The following is a 15,726-nucleotide window of genomic DNA, read 5'->3' as shown; positions in this document are numbered from 1 at the left end:
TGACAGGTGTGCGGTTGTGGTGAGAAGCAGGCAGGCACTGCACAGGTGTGTAAGAGGTGTTACCATGCAGGAGCAGGTGGATGATGAGTGAAGAAATGCAGCTGGTGCCCTGGCAGGCATCCTTGGAAGTGCTGCATGAATGGGTGCAATAGGCACGTGGAGTGGGAGAATAAAGTGATGCTACATTGTCAGTGCTGGGGAAGAAAGCTGAAAATCCCTGGTACAGCCCACTGTTGTCTTGACTTTGAGCTGGCAGCACTGTCATTGTGTCTTTGTAACATATGCACAGCTTAAATCCAAAGAAAATTTGTCCTGCCCTAAAAAAAATTTATTCTGTCAGGGCCTCATGAAAAATCATTTTAATTGATGGTTTGGACATAATCTAAGCCTGGAGTGTCAGCGTGAGTTTTCTATTAATATTGGTTCATGGATGAAAGAATGTGTGGCAAATACCCAGCATAATTATGCATGTTTCTAATGTTTCAGCTTGTGTAATACTGCCCACCTTCCCAGAGAGGTCAAGTTACTGTTTCAGGCACTGCAGTTCAATGACAAACCGGTGTGCTAGAGAGAAACCGTGGACTAACAGCTCTGTAAGTTTAGTCTTTTTTTCTTTTTTTCTTTCTTTCTTTCTTTTTCATTAAGTAAGTGAAATCTGGTCTAGTTTGGGTCACTGAGCAGGTTTCGGTGTTACAGTCCAATGGACTACTTAAATGTGGCTTTAAGTAATGATTTATTTTTGAATGTCAGAAGTATTATTACAGAGTGTTTGTGTGTGTGTATGAAATCTTTCTACTGGTATCATTTTCTGGTGGACAAACTGTTTGGAAACTGCTGCAGTAACCCAGATAGTCCTGCACAATCAAAGTCTGCTGGGCAGAAGCTGTGGTGGGATGATGGTTAAGTCGCCGATTTTTCAATTGCGGTGAACCCTAGTACCCACAAGCATGCTGACACTTCACACTGATATGATAAAGCAGCGTTGCAAAGCTTGCACCGGCTTTTTCATCTGCTTTTCCCCTCTGTCCTCTCCCTCCCCTGCCTTCTGCTGGCTGTGCTTGCAAAGGAGTGCCTGCAACTTCTCAGGCGGAATCGTTTAAGCTTGCTTTGAGCTGTGACCTTCACATTTTATGTATTGTGTGGGTAGGGGGGATTTTTGCAATTTTGTATTATTCGTTTGGCTGTTTGAGGGAAACGTGTTGAAAAGAACACAGTTCACATGTTTGTTTTCTCCTAGTCTAGTTTGAAAGATTAGATTGTTAGGTTACAACCTTAAAGTCCGTGAACTGGAGCCTGAAAATCTAGTGTTTAGTGTCTCTCTGTGTGTGTGCATGTTTTCTGTATGCACACATATAGAGAGAGACAGAATACTATTGCTGTAATGGCAGTCTCCCTGTATATTTTTTGGCAGAAGGGACAGAATATTGCCATTTGTGCATGCCTTCTTTTGTGGAGTTTCTAATCTGTGCTGCTGCTGAATATGCTAGCCATGGTAACACTTTCAACAGAGAAGAACATCCTGACCACCATCACGTCTCACACTTGTCCTCCCATTGCTGGTCTTTCTTGCTTATGCTAGGACCAGCTACTGTCCTACTCTGTTTCTGAGGGGCACAGACAAATGTCTTGGAGTGATAGGGCTTGAAAGGTAATTGAGGAAAGCTTTCTCTTAAGAGCTAGTGGTGTGACTCTGGAGAATAATCTGTCCTTTCCATTGGAGGCCACATGCTTGTTTGCTTAACCTTCCTTGTCACTGAATGCCTGGAAATGCTCATTTTTGTCTACCACCCCTTGTCCAAAATGAATCATTGTGTCTAGGACATGGGGTGCTCTTGAAGGTGTAAGGACATAGAGTGGTTATTCAGAATATCTTTATTTGTAGCTTTTCTTGTTCAGGTCATTGACTCGGAACGTCCAATGAGACAGCTCTCATATTTCCTTTCTTTTTTTTCCTTTTGCACAGGGGAGACAGCATTGCCGTGGCAGTGCTCCTCAGTGATATATGACTGTTTACACTTTTGAGGATCCCTCTCATTGTAACCTGCTGTAGCAAGGAGCATACCACTTAATTGCACTGTGTAGCCTGGGGTCATAAATTCATTGGGTTTTCAAAGCTTTAAGCTGAAAATATGGCAGAGGCTTATCTTCATCTTGGTTCAATATCAGAAATTTCTCAGAGCTGTTACACGAGTGTGTGATGGGCATTGAGGGTCATTCCCAAACAGTGCTAAAGGCTGGTCTACTGTAGCCCTTCCAAAAATCACATCCCTTAGAAATATAAGATCTGGAATATCACTAAGAAGATGGTGGCAAGATGAGTTTGAAAATCCCAAAGGCAGCTAGGCAACACACAGATGGGAAGTCCAAGCTTTCCTATGAGGAAAGGAAAACAGCATGAAGAAACAGCAATGTTTTTAGAGGTTTGCTTTTGTCACTTGAAATCTAGCAATTAAGAATTTTTGAGGTCCATCAAGGTTACTGGTTTCTGAGCTGCTGTTTCTGGAGATAATGGTGATCATCTCTGTATCTTTAACTTAATGTTGAAGGTTAAGATTCCTTAGTGAAGCATCTTCTGCCTCTTAAAAGCTGGCAGGCCCCTTTCCCTCCCTTCTTCTGCTCTTGCAGCTCAGATAGGACCAGAAGAATAAGCAGGTGGCATCAGGAGCAGCCTGTGTCCCACAGGCAGGTGAGAGGTCATCTGACCTAGGAATCAGGCAAGCAAGATAGTGCTTTATGGTCCCTTTCAGCTTCATTCTCCACCGTCCGGTTCCTTTTCATTGCAAGACAAATGAATGACCTTCATGCCCTTTCCTAATCTCTGCCGTCCTTAAGGAGGCAAACACAGATTTATCATGTGTTGTTGCTTGTCAGAGGCGTTTCACAATATGGTAATGTGAACAAGCAAAGGATATAACTGCGTAAAGGATGTAGTACAGGTTATAACTGGTGTATTGAGAAGAGTTAAGTGAAGATGCTCTGTAGCTGAGGGTTTCCCCAGTTTTCCTTTTCTTGAACCACTTTTAGGTAACTTCACATCATTGCTTCAGTTGTGACATCACCTTCTTGCTCCATTCCTTGCCCAATAACAAGTATCTCAACTAAACTGGCCTGGCAAAGCCCATCTTGCCTTAGAGCCCTAGGAAATACATTATGGTTTTAAATCTGGGCTGGGTTTTAGTAGCTTGGTCGTGTAGACAGGAACAAAGGGTTAGATCCGCCTGCAGGAGGGGACACGTGAAAAAGGGGAAAAAAATGCCTGGAAACAAATCTTGGGTATGATAGTGACTTTACCACCTCTTACTCTCTGGACATGAAGTCCCTATGTATGGGCGATGAAGTACATGCACAGTGATTTCTGTGCAGACGGAATAAAAGAAAGCACTGGATTAGCTCTAGCACTGTCAGTGAAACTTCATCTATGGCAGCAGCCTTAGTTGTTAGTGTGGATATTTGTGCTGTTTGTTCAGAAGTTTGCCCCTTTCTAGTTAAAGGTCAGATTGCTCTGCCAGCTGAAGACCTCCATTGCAGTGGTGATTGTGTTATGGCACTGTTTGTCCTACCAAGCAAAGATTTCTGTTCAGAAAGCCTGTGGTGGACTCCATAGTTTGTATAGGGAAGGTACTGGAGGAGGGAGTGGGAGGTGTATCTGGCCTCTGAGGGTACAGTGAATGGCAAGTCAGTCTCACCTGACTTGACAGCTAAAGGTGTCAAGACTCAGCACATCTGTTTGTGTGGCTTGCTGGGTTGTACTGTTTTGTCGCAATTGACTTTTGTTTTTTGAGACTGAAGCATTTACCTAGATTGTTACTTTTATTATGTACATTTCACTCTCAGCCTTTGGGTCAAAAAAAAATGTATTGAAGGACAAAGCCCTTTATTAGTCAGTCTCAAACTTATATGTGCACCAGATGCCTGTGAAAGTCCTACTGTGTCTGAAAGTGATTGAGTGGCAAATGTGTCTTTTATGACACCTCTCAGTTTTTCATGAGCTGATGCACTTAGGGTCTGAGAACTGCTGCTTTAGCACCTACTTAACAAATGCAATTTAATTGCTCATAAATGAATGGTTATACTTTTTACAGTGGTATTTATATTCATCTGTGCTGGACCTGGCAGACTTACCTGAGTACTTGTCCACTCTGAGAGCATGAAAGGCTCAAAGGCAGGTTTTGACACTGCTTACTCGATGTGGTTTCTCCCTGCCTCAGTGCAGCGCACTTTATACTAGGCAAACAGTTGTGCCTGTGCTTTTGCAGCAAGGAATGGCCTACTTGTTGAAACCAGTCACTGGTTTCTGACCCCTTAGTGCAAACCCTGGACCAAGGTGAAGCTGCCCTTTCTTGCACCACAACCTCTGCCTGTGCTAACAGACCGAAACGTGAGAAGCTGGCCTTGCCCACCAAGTGCTAGCTGAGCTCTGGTGTATCCCGTTCACCAGCGATGTGAGTCCCCTTGCTAAAGTGACCCGTGCATAAATGCATGTGCTTTGCAGAAGGTCTGTGTTTCTTGTGAGAGGCCGTATGAACAGCATTGTCTTGGAAATGCCTGATTCTTAGATGTGGACTGGTTGGGAGGAGGAAGAGGGGACTGGACAGGGGCTGTTCAGACTCTGAAATTGTTCTGCTTGGCAGTAAAACACTTTTCCCTGGCTTTGGCTTGTTTGAGCCACAGTGAATGACCCTACTGTGTCTTTCCATCCTGTGCTGTGGGGCAGGCTATGAGGCTATGTTCTGCTGCAGGTTGTACTGTATGTCACATGTTCCCATTCCCTCTTGCTCTCCAGCAGCTCAAAAAAACAGTTCCTGTTGGGACAAATGCTTCAAGCTACTGCTGAATACATTATTCCTTATGGCATGTATGTTAACAAGTCACAAGAAGCTCAAAGTCCATTTGCAGTACGTGAAGAGCTGGTCTCTGTGTGCATCAGGTACAGCAGATAAGGTGTTCTGGCTTTAGCCCAGGACTTGCTTTATCACCAGAATGTTGAAAGGCAAGTTGCTTTGGCAACAATTTAACTTTTTCTAATGTGCTAACAACCACACCATTATCTGCTGTTTAGAACCACTAACTTGCAAACATTTACACTAGCCTACAGGGACTCTTCTTGCTCTATTTTGAGACCAGCTGAGAAACTAAAATGTGGGGTGAATTGCTGCAGGTGATTAGTGAACTAATCACCATTATTACACATAGTTCCTCTGAGATGCTGTCCTGAACCTTCCCTGATGGAGAGGAATCTGTCCATACATACACCCTCCCTATGTTCCTCCTCCTAGGAGCCTATGATCCTCAGTCATACCAGCCAGTTATTTTACTTTTCTTTAGGAATTAGTGCGGTGTACAGCTCTGTATTGTCTGCTGTAGGCCACAGACTTAAAGAAAAAGGAGCTGTAGGACAGCTTCTGAGTGGAAACACGCTTCCCTGGGGGATTCATCTTTGCTGGAAGATGCTGCTTTCATCTGAAAGAGACTGCTTGGGGAGGGGGGCAGCGACCAAGCGGCATGATACTTCGGGATGGGGAGACTGCCGAGGCAGCAGAGTAGTCATGTTACTGTGGCATCCTGCCCAGATTAATTAGTGTCTCGGCAGGGTTAATTAGCATGGTGGTTTGTGACATGCAGACAGTCCCTTAGTTGTTTCCTTTAGCAACTATCAGAATTTATGCCGGTGAAGTATACCAAGATTGCATATCACTTTTGACTACTTGAAGGTTTTCTGGCAAAAAAAAATAGGACTTATTCAGCAGGAAGTAGTCTTTACCACTGGAAACATTGCCTTCAAATTAAAATTTATTTTAAAATAATGACTCCTTCCCAGCAGGAATGTAACTACCCTTCTGTGCTGTGTGGGGCATCTTTGACTTTGAAGTGTTTGACGCAGTATCTAAGGCGTATCTCAGTAAGTTATCCAGGCATGTCCTTGCAGTTGAGGGGGCTGGTGCTTTTTTCAGGCCAATATAAATTCCTCTTCAGATAAGTGAATCTGGCTGCTGCAGGGAGGTGCATGTGTTGGAGGAGTGAGTGGGTGGAATTGTTGAAGAATATTAAAATGGAAATCGAGAGAAGATGGAATACCTGTTACCCACCTGTGGAGAGCTTGTCAAACTAGAGTATGCTGTGAAGTACATAAACTTTCCATGAAAAACTGTTGAAAACATGTCTTTGGGAATTTAAGAAATATCTGTTGCATAGCAGGCTTTGTTTAAATGTAAAATGTTATCAAGCTCAAAGCTTCCTGTAAAAATGAATTTATCAGCAAATGTGCTCCCTTTGTATATGCAGTATCTGCTTAACTGTTTTACCATGTTTGTTTTCATTTCTGCTTTTATTTGCTTCTACTTAGCACTCAGTTACACTAATTACAGAGTCAGTTTTCTGCCTGGGAATGAATTTAGGTTGCCATTTGTGAGGCAGATTAGAAGAACTCTTTTTTTATATGAGATAGGTAAATCCTTTTTATACGGATTCAAGTTTTGCTTAGTGTTACCATATATTTTTTGCATCCCCATTGTATCAGAATGTTTTCTAATGTTTGGTGTTTTTATTAATACCTGTTAGGTGTGGTTTGTTCTCTCCTTAAGGGGAAAAAAAAGGGTGTGCAACGTAATGGTTTTTTGTTTTGGTTGGTCTTGGATGTGTAGGAGTCAGATGACTTTGTACGCATGTATGCTGTGATTTGTTTGGGGTAAAAAGCAGTGCTGAAGCATTCTTTCCATCTGGCATGGAAAACAGTAAGGTATGTGATAAATCTTAGCTCCCAAAGGATTTCTGACTTCAGTCCTTTTTGACAAAAAGGAGCAACTCCCACAAAGCTGTCACTAGTACATCTTGGAGCTGAAGCCGTGCCCTAGTTCTGGCCTTTGGTGTTGCACAGTTACTGTGCTTTCAAACTGATCTGGATCAGGTGTGGGCATAAACACTTTTAGCTGAATTACACAGAGTACCTGCTACAGAGTTTATGCTAGCTGTGGGACAATACAAAAGGTGAAATAGGCTGGAGCAAAATTAATGCGTAAGAAATATCTGAATGATCTGGACACCATGCCATGGGGACATGGCGTGCTGGGTATGGTAGTGTGAAGCTGAAAGTCAGGGTATTTTGTCCCCTTGAACTGTGACCTAGGATATGTAACTATTGGCTGAACATCTTGCAGATGAAGGCTGAAGTCTTGAAATACTCTGAACATTTACAGAAAAATGCTGTAATGCTTTATACAGGAGTGCAGACCACAAGCTTGTGCAGAAATACAGTGATTGTACTACTTCCTATTATCTTTGAATATATAGCTCCAAGGATATAATTTGTTTTCTATTATCTCAAGTTTCCTAATGCATTACAGATTTTAATATTATGTAAATGGAGATACTTGTTATCATCTTGGAATGAACTACCATTGACATGTAAGAAAAGCATTTTTAGGGTATCATGAATAGCTAATGTGCAGTGTAAACAAGTTCATATTTTACATAGATAGCTGAAAGTACAACTAAAGGTCTTGGGGAAGTGTGAGACAGAGCAGGGAAGAAATTGTCTCCCATTTCCTTGGGGTAACTAAAGAGCACTGATTTTTTTAAAGCTCACCTAAGCCTGGGGCTTTTGGATTTCTGGGTTTGTAACAGATGTTGCATTTATGGTTTATCTTTCCAGAGTCTAAGGTCTCCCACTAAATCCCCTCTCCCTTCTTCCCACTGACAGACTCTTGCAGTTTCCCTTCAAATGCTACTTGTTACTTTAGTTTATGAAGATACTAAACCAGACTCTTAAGGTTTAGTTGATTTGTAAGCAGTATAGGATTAGAAAAAAAAAAGTACGTAGGCACATTGGTCTGTGACATGCTTTCAGTGCTAATTTTATTAATTTATAATAAAAACTCTTTAATTCTTACTTTGTATGATTCCTTTGTACTCCACTAAGCCCACATCTGTAGTTTTGCAAACTAGGACAGTGGCTGACTTTAGGGAAGTACTCGGTTAAAACCTGGATGATAAGAAGTGTCTTTTCCCTGCAAATAATCTTCAAAACCCTCTTGACTAACCACATGAGAAATAGATAAATTGTTCTGCTGTCCCATCCCTCTACAGCTGTCAAATGTTGCAGCAGGGTAATCATGCAGCTATTAAAGGTCAGCACAGCCTCAGGGTGCAGCTGGCTTGGGCTGTACCTGTAAGGTGTTGTGAGGCGGTACGTCTTGGTGCAAGGAACGGTGTCTATGTCTGGGAAGTTCACTCCTTTGGGGGATTAAATGTGCCAAGTGAGCTGGAACCGAAAAGAGCAATGTCTAAACCCTAGTGATAGAACATCTTTGCTGAATTGCTGTGAAGGGAAAGAGCTGTCTTATGTGCTGTAGTGGCGCAGGCAGGAACTTGGCTGCAGCTGGAGTGCCTTAACTCAGGAAGGGTTGAGTATGTATGAGTCCTTGCAAGATGAGAATTTTTTAAAAAGCCTGCTCAGAGAAACGCGGCAGACAAAGCAGCCTGTAGATGTCTCTCCTTTTACTGGGCTCCATAAAGTACCTCCATGTATGTAGTGCTACCACTTAACTCACATGAGCTTCTGCTGCATTTCCCAGTTTAAAACTATACCAGGTTACCTTTCCTTAAACACTTCCTGGTGTGTTTCTGTAACTGGCATGGCTGGTGTATCCTGACGTGCCTGGAGCTTTGTTCCTGTGCATTCACATGGACAGTTGTTTGAACAAGGAGGATTTAAATTGGGAAGGCAGTGCAGGGTGATGTAGCTATTGCAAGATACATGCTTTCTTTCCAGGGTGCTGTAACCAAAATACTGTTTGTGCATTTCACCTTGGAAGCAAAAAATGACTTAGCCTTTCTTATTTATGATTGTTGGGAGCTTCATTATTGTTTAGCAGCATGGCTCTATCAGGCATCAGTCATTTTAAGCATGTAATATATTGCCTAACATGTGCAGTGACTAATTGGTGCTTTTCATTTCTCTTCTTGTAGGCTGACTCTCAGGTTCCTGAATGTGCTGTCAAATGCTGAAGCACTGAGCTAGCTGAATCCTCTGCGTTATTTCTGATCTTTAAAAAGACCTAAAGTAAAGCAGAGGACTAGCGGTTCTGTTACAGTGTTTTAAGGTAAGATGTGACTCCTTTTGCTGGGGGCGGAGGGAAGAGGACAGACGTGGCCCCGCTGGCTGCCCCAGCCCCACCTCCTGCTCTGTGACAACCTGTGGCGGTTACCCCAGCCAGCAGCGCAGCCGCTCGCTCGCTCCCCCTGGTGGGGTTGGGGAGAGCATCAGAAGGGTAAAAGGGAGAAAAACTGTCGGTTGACACAAAGACAGCTTAATAGCTAAAGCAAAAGCCGTGCACACCAGCAAAGCAACACAAGGAATTCATTCACCAGTTCCCACTGGCAGGCAGGTGCTCAGCCATCCCCAGGAAAGTCGGGCTCCATCACGTGTTACTTGGGTTACTTGGTTACTTGGGAAGACAGATGCATCACTGTGAGTGTCCCCCTCTTCCTTCTCCACTCAGCTTTATATGCTGAGTGTGACATTCTATGTTACGGCACATCCCTTTGGCCAGCTGGGGTCAGCTGTCCCAGCTGTGCCCCCTCCCAGGTTCTCGTGTACCCCCAGACCACTCGCTGGTGGGTGGGAGGCAGAAGAGCCCTTGGCTCTGTGTCGGCCCTGCTCAGCAGTAGGGAAAACCTCCCCCTGTTTATCAACACTGTTTCCAGCACAAATCCAAAATGTAGCCCCATACCAGCTACTATGAAGAAAATTAACCCTATCCCAGCCAAAAGTGGCACAAAACCATACTGACAGTCTTAGAGTGGACCCAACTATCATAATTTTCTAGTTACGAGTAAACTCATTTACATCAGTAAGGTAGAAATCGATGCAATGAAGAAATTACTTGGTTTCTTTTCCCAAATCACCATTCTACACTCTTAAGTGCTTGTATACCTTTCCATTAGAATGTCTTAGTCCTTCACCTATATATTAATAAACTTTTAGTAGTAAAAAGATGTAGCCTTCAGCCCCTATGGGATGTCAGGGTGAGACAAATTCTTCAACAGGAAAAATATGGGTAAGAAGCTAAACACAACTGTAGCTATAAAAGTGACCGTTCTGCTTAGACTGGAGCTGCTGCTGCCATCTTTCATTCATTAATTACCCATATTTTCTACCTGTCTTTTGGATTCATAGCTGGATTGTCCATTGCACTGTAGTGCTGCTGCTGCTTTTTCTCAGCAGCACAGTCGACCCACCACAGACTAGACCAACAGAGAATATGTTTGTGCAATGCCCAGCACACAGCACAGTTTTCTCTCATCACAGAATTGTTTTGGTGACCCCGGACTGGGTGTAAGCATGCCAGCAGGACAGGACTATATAGGAATGTTGCTGTGCACAGATACAAATCAGGTTAAGATTAACACCAAAGGGAGGTCTTGAAATGATAGTAAATTCAGATGGGTAATCCCTGTGTAAAAGCTCCACCACTGACTCCTGGATTCCCTCAGGTAGCAACTGCTGTGTGAAGTGGCAGCTGACTCCTATTTTTATTTACTTTTGGTGATTGTGACTGTCCGCCTTACATGCGCTGCAATGTGCTGCGGGTTCAGTTGAGATAAGACACACCTAAAACTGAACTCATCTCTTGAAGAGCTAAGGTTTAGCCTCTTGGCCTTTCCAACTATTTAGGATGGCTCGCTGCAAATTAATTCTTGTCTCACGCTGCTTTTGCTGCTTTAATCAGAGTGAAACCGAGCAGTGGGGGTCAGCTTGTTTGGCTTTTGACTGTAGAGTAAGTCTAGTGCTTACAGGTGTGGTCTTGAATTGCTGACAGCTGTGGGGACAGGTAGGGGGCTACTGAATCTGTCCAAAAGGTATAGGGGCACCAGCTGTTTTTCCAAACTGTGAAACTCGGTAAGTGTGGAAGAGCAGATCTCCTGTCTGTCTTCATTACGCTCTGAACTTAACATTTAAATGGGGCACGGGCACATGTGTGCATGCATGCACCCAGACTCTGCTGACTCTCCTTTTGGCTCTGGTGCCAAACTCAGTTTGGAGAGGGGGCAGAGGGTGCTGCACGCACCTGTGGCACGCTGCCCTGGCCAGGAAGCCTGCCCGCACTTCAGTGTAGACCTCACACCAGCATGTTTCAGATCAACCCTGGGCTCCTGCTTGTGGAGTGGTGACTGTCTGCAGGCAGGATGAAAAAAATAGATTCTCTTGGTTTGTGTTTTAATCTTAATAAATTCAGAGAGTTGAGTTGTTGCATGTATCTGTATTTTTTTTTTCCTTTTTGCTGTTTCTCTACATGTAAGGCACAAGACTAACTCATCTCTCCTCCTGCTAAATGTACTTTTACTTTTTCAAAGGAGGTGCTTTGTCCACTAGGAACTGTGGCTCAGCATGCTAATAAAACTCACTTTATGCCTTTAAAATGTTTATTCAAAGTGGCCTGGCTGGCTTACAGTAGCTGTGTGGGTGGACTGTCCTTGAATTTTGTAGACTTAATTTAGTACTACACAATACCCAGTGATGGAAAACAGCTATAAATTGTCTGTGCGCAGCCATGCATTATTGATAGAGTAGAATAAGCCCTACAATTTCTTTATTTGATGCTGTTAATGCAACAGCTGGCTGATTTGTTAAGACTTTTTTTTTTTCCCCCTATTGGCAGTAAAATATTTCTTCATTTTGAACTCTGAATTTTCTCCTGAATTTTGATTTGTGTGGAGGTGAGCACTTGCTTTTTCTCCAGTGCTACTAAATCTAATGGAAGTGTTTCCACAGAGTAGAAGCAAGCTTCATTTCTGGGAGAGCTAAGCAAACAGTAAGTTTGACTGTATGCAGAAGACAGGACTTTTTTAATTGTCACAAATACTTAGAAATGGAAAATGGAACATTTAGAAAAAACAATCCTTTAATATACATGATTTGGCACATGCTTAGAGAAAATGCTTTACAGTGAGTTAGGCATGCTTTGTAATTTCAGTGTTCCTTCAAAGTTTATGAAAAAATCTCAATAGTCTTAAATCTGTCATGTGTTTTTTTTTTTTCCCCGTTGACACTTACAGTGAGTAGAGTCTATAATATAGACAATATAATTTGCATATAAAACTGTGCTGTCAACTAAACAGTTCTTTCCTTGTAGTTGAACAAAGTTACAATGAGCTGCTCAAAACACTGGAAATAAATAAATAAACCTCCAGATTTGCCAGCAAAACTATTAAAGGCTTGTTCTTCCCAACAAATGTCCAACACTGGAAGTTTTTTAAGTTGTAATTGCTGTAATGGTAGCTTCCCACAGGCTGTTATTCTAATATGGTAGAAGGAATATACAATTTGTGGTAAGCAAATGGTGTACTTGAGCATGGAACTGTTTATTTCCCTCTTATGTGTGTGCATACATATCCTTTGGTAGAAGTGTTCTAGGCCTTTTTTCCCTTTGTAAAAGCGTTAGGATAGTGGAAAATTATAAGTATAGTTGATCTTCATGAGCTATACTGATGTTCATAATGGTTTCCTCTGTTCCATGGAGAATTACTGTGTGTTAGCTTAGCTTTCCATGTATTTACAGCCTTTTAAGGTAAGAAGTCATTAAGTAATGAAGTAATTAAACTGGTTGTGTAGTTTCAATCAGGAGGCAGGAAAAACTAATGGGGAAAGGGCTAACATGATTGATAGAGGCTTGCTGGAGATTTACATTGAGAATAACTCATTCTCCAAAGTTTTTAATTTTCTGATAAAAATTGTGGGGTAAATCAAATATGGTGGCTACGAATGATTAAAATGTGAAAATTATGAATTCTTACTGACTTTGTAAATCTCTAATTTCTTCACTGCTATTACAAAGTCATTTATCTTAAAGGCGTCTTGGGGCTGTGAGGATTTAAATGAAAGCTTTAACATCTTGAAGAAGACTATTTTGATGTTCAAGATCATGAATTTTGTAGCTTGCTCAATGCATAGAAACCTGTTGTGGAAGGGGAACAGGAGGTTTCCCATGAAACTGAGATAATTCACTTGACTGATCAAAGTGGCCAATTTTCCAGTAGTTTAAATGTTTATGCAGTTCAGACATAATACGGGCAACTAAAAATTCTCTGCTGGTTGAAGAAGGTGCCTTTGATTTGATCTTACAGAAAATACAAACAATTGGGCATTGATATGCCTGCGGTCTTGTTTTTGGAGCAAGTGCGCGGCTGTGTGTGTTTTCATGCAGAAGGACAGACTTCAGCAGTATTACTACAATTCTGGCTTTGTTACAGCCTTCTGTTCATACTGTTTTGGAATATGAGTGTGAGGGTTTTTTTTCTGGAACAAGTGTATTTCAGTAGTGAAATACAATTTTGAAAATTCCTTGTTCCTAGTGTTTAAAAGAGCATCTTTCACTGTCATTGTTAGTGGCTGCTGTGATGAGTAACTGTATGATACAGGAACATCACAAAGTACAGTGGGATGGATTTTCCTCTGCATCTGCACACTCTCCACAGGCAGTTCATGGATGAAGTTACTCTGACCTCTTAATTTACACCCCTGGAAGTTAATCGGAACTAGTCTGACAAACACAGAAGTTTTAATGCAATTTGATGTATCTTAATTTTGTCATACTAACAAAATATGCTTTAGTCTAGAAAGGTCAAGTGACTTTCAGAAAGTTGCCTAGCTTAAAAAATTACTGTGCAAGTGTTGATTGCTACCATCCCAAATTATTTACCCTTGGGAAAGCAATTGTGGAGGAGGTCTTTAGAGTGGGATGGATGAGGTGGTAAGAGGTCAGCTTCGCATGACTGATCTCTGCAGGCCATACTCAAAACACAGGGACAGCTACAGCAAAATCTTTCATATCCCTTATAAGTATGGCTTTAAAATATGAGGAAAAGAAATGGAACAAAATTATCCCGTACAGTCAGTGCAGGTGTTGCAGGAATAGAATGATGTAAAAGGACCTGAAAGTAGTTGATTAAAAAAAAAAATAATAATTTTTCCCAAGGGAAAACATGGGGAGACATTTCCTAGCAGTCAGTATAAATGCAAAGTGGTAGGGGAGCACTGAGGCTTGGCTTGTGAACAAAAGTTACTTAACAACCTTCCATTACTTTTAAGGTGGTATTTCCAGTTCCTTTTCAACTGTGTCAAAATATGATGTTAATTTTTTTCTTGCAGTATAGGAATTAAGGTATGTGTGTGGGGGACATCCTTCGATTATTTTTGAAAGGTACTGCCCAAAATAGTCTCTTTTTTTGGAAGTAGGGTAGGAGGACAATACATGTGTGATTGCATCCATCCCTATCCAGGTGTAATGCCAAGTTCTTTGTCTCTGTCAAGTTGCAGCATGCCCTGTTGTAAGGGAAAGAAAACTGTTCTCTCTGTTGTCCCTTTTCTTAGTACAAAAAGATGGGTAAACTTGTTTGGGTGGGACAGACTTCAGCAGCCTCTTCCAGGTTTGATCAGTGCTGCAAAACCTGTCTTGGTAATAACACAGGTGCCTTGTGCTCTGATTACCTCACTGCTGAAATCTGCGGCCTCTTGCCACACAGCCACGCAAAGCTTTGGGTGGGATTAGCGCTTATTGCTATGTAGCTGAACATAGTTCAGCCTGTCTGCAGTACCATCACCAGTTCTGCCAGCTAGGTTGCAGGACACACTCAGCCTGTGCATCACAGGGACATCATCATGGACAAAATGTTTTTTCCTCTTTTTGTTGTGCTCTACTGATTTGTAAGAGATGGGGAGGATAATGAGTTACACACTATTTTTGATGAAGTAATTTTAGCAAATTACCATGATAACAATGCTGTTATCTGCTCTGAGGGGTTGTTCTGTCCACAGTGGCAGAAACAGATTCTTGGTGAGATCATCTAATGGATTCACTAGATAGCTAGCTCAAACTAACTTTCAGCTGTAAAAGTAATGAATTTTCTGCAAAACTTGCTTTAAGTAGAGCTATGTCCTTGCCTAATGTCTGTAGCCATGATAACTAATCATGTCTTGTCCTTCTAGAGGCCTCTATTGATTATCTTTCTACAAAGAAGTTGGTGAGTCCTTTCTTTTTTGCAGAGTTCAGATCGCTTTTTAACCCTTCTTCTCCCAACAACCATTTTGGCTGACAACACTCCTACAGTTTCCATGAAATGTGGTGTGCCAAGGCATGTTGTGGCTGCCATGTATAGCACATATAGCCTTAGGATGCTTTTCTGTTCTCCTCCTCTTCCCCCTTTCCTCCTCTCTTCCATGCCGCTTTTAATGAGGTGCTCAGGGATGGCTGCACAGATTTTTCCAGCATGCATCAATGCAAACATGGCTAAGCTGTACGTAGTATAAACAAACATGGTTAGGAATGGCAGAAAAATTGCTGGGTCGGTAAAAACTGAGCTATGTTGTTTGGGAAAGGGATTGCACCTCCGACTAATTACAAATAATTGGATAAGCAGTTGTGTTGCCTCCCTGCAAGCTTTAAGTACTGAAACATGATCTGTTTTTTAGTGCTAAAGTTTGCTTTGAAATGGAAAATGGAGTAAGGTTTAGATCCGGCATGATCCTAAGCTGTTGAAGGTTCCTTACCCTTTCTCCTCTACTTTAAACCAGGATATTTCAGTGCTGCTGGAATACTGTGCTATAAAAATGCAGAATTTTGTTTCTATTGTTTTGTTTGTATTGTTTTATTTATTTTGTGCTAGATAAATTGTATCCCTGAACGCTTTCTATAGTATGCCTATAGGAAAGGCAATGCTGACAGGTACGGT

At 42.0% G+C, this 15,726-nt stretch overlaps 1 protein-coding gene across 1 annotated transcript in view; it reads left to right on the top strand.

Moving 5' to 3' along the window:
* The first annotated feature begins 506 nt into the window (after positions 1-506).
* Positions 507-15,726, top strand: part of KANK1 (KN motif and ankyrin repeat domains 1) — a 105,406-nt gene continuing 90,186 nt past the window's right edge. The window contains exons 1-2 of the mRNA XM_027796646.2: positions 507-593; positions 8,965-9,098. The gene's annotated coding sequence lies outside the window, so the exon portion shown is untranslated. The remainder of the gene's footprint in view (positions 594-8,964; positions 9,099-15,726) is intronic.

This window comes from Falco peregrinus, chromosome Z, assembly GCF_023634155.1.
Source record: "Falco peregrinus isolate bFalPer1 chromosome Z, bFalPer1.pri, whole genome shotgun sequence".
Lineage (NCBI taxonomy): Eukaryota > Metazoa > Chordata > Aves > Falconiformes > Falconidae > Falco > Falco peregrinus.
This window is presented reverse-complemented; position numbering and strand designations above follow the sequence as displayed.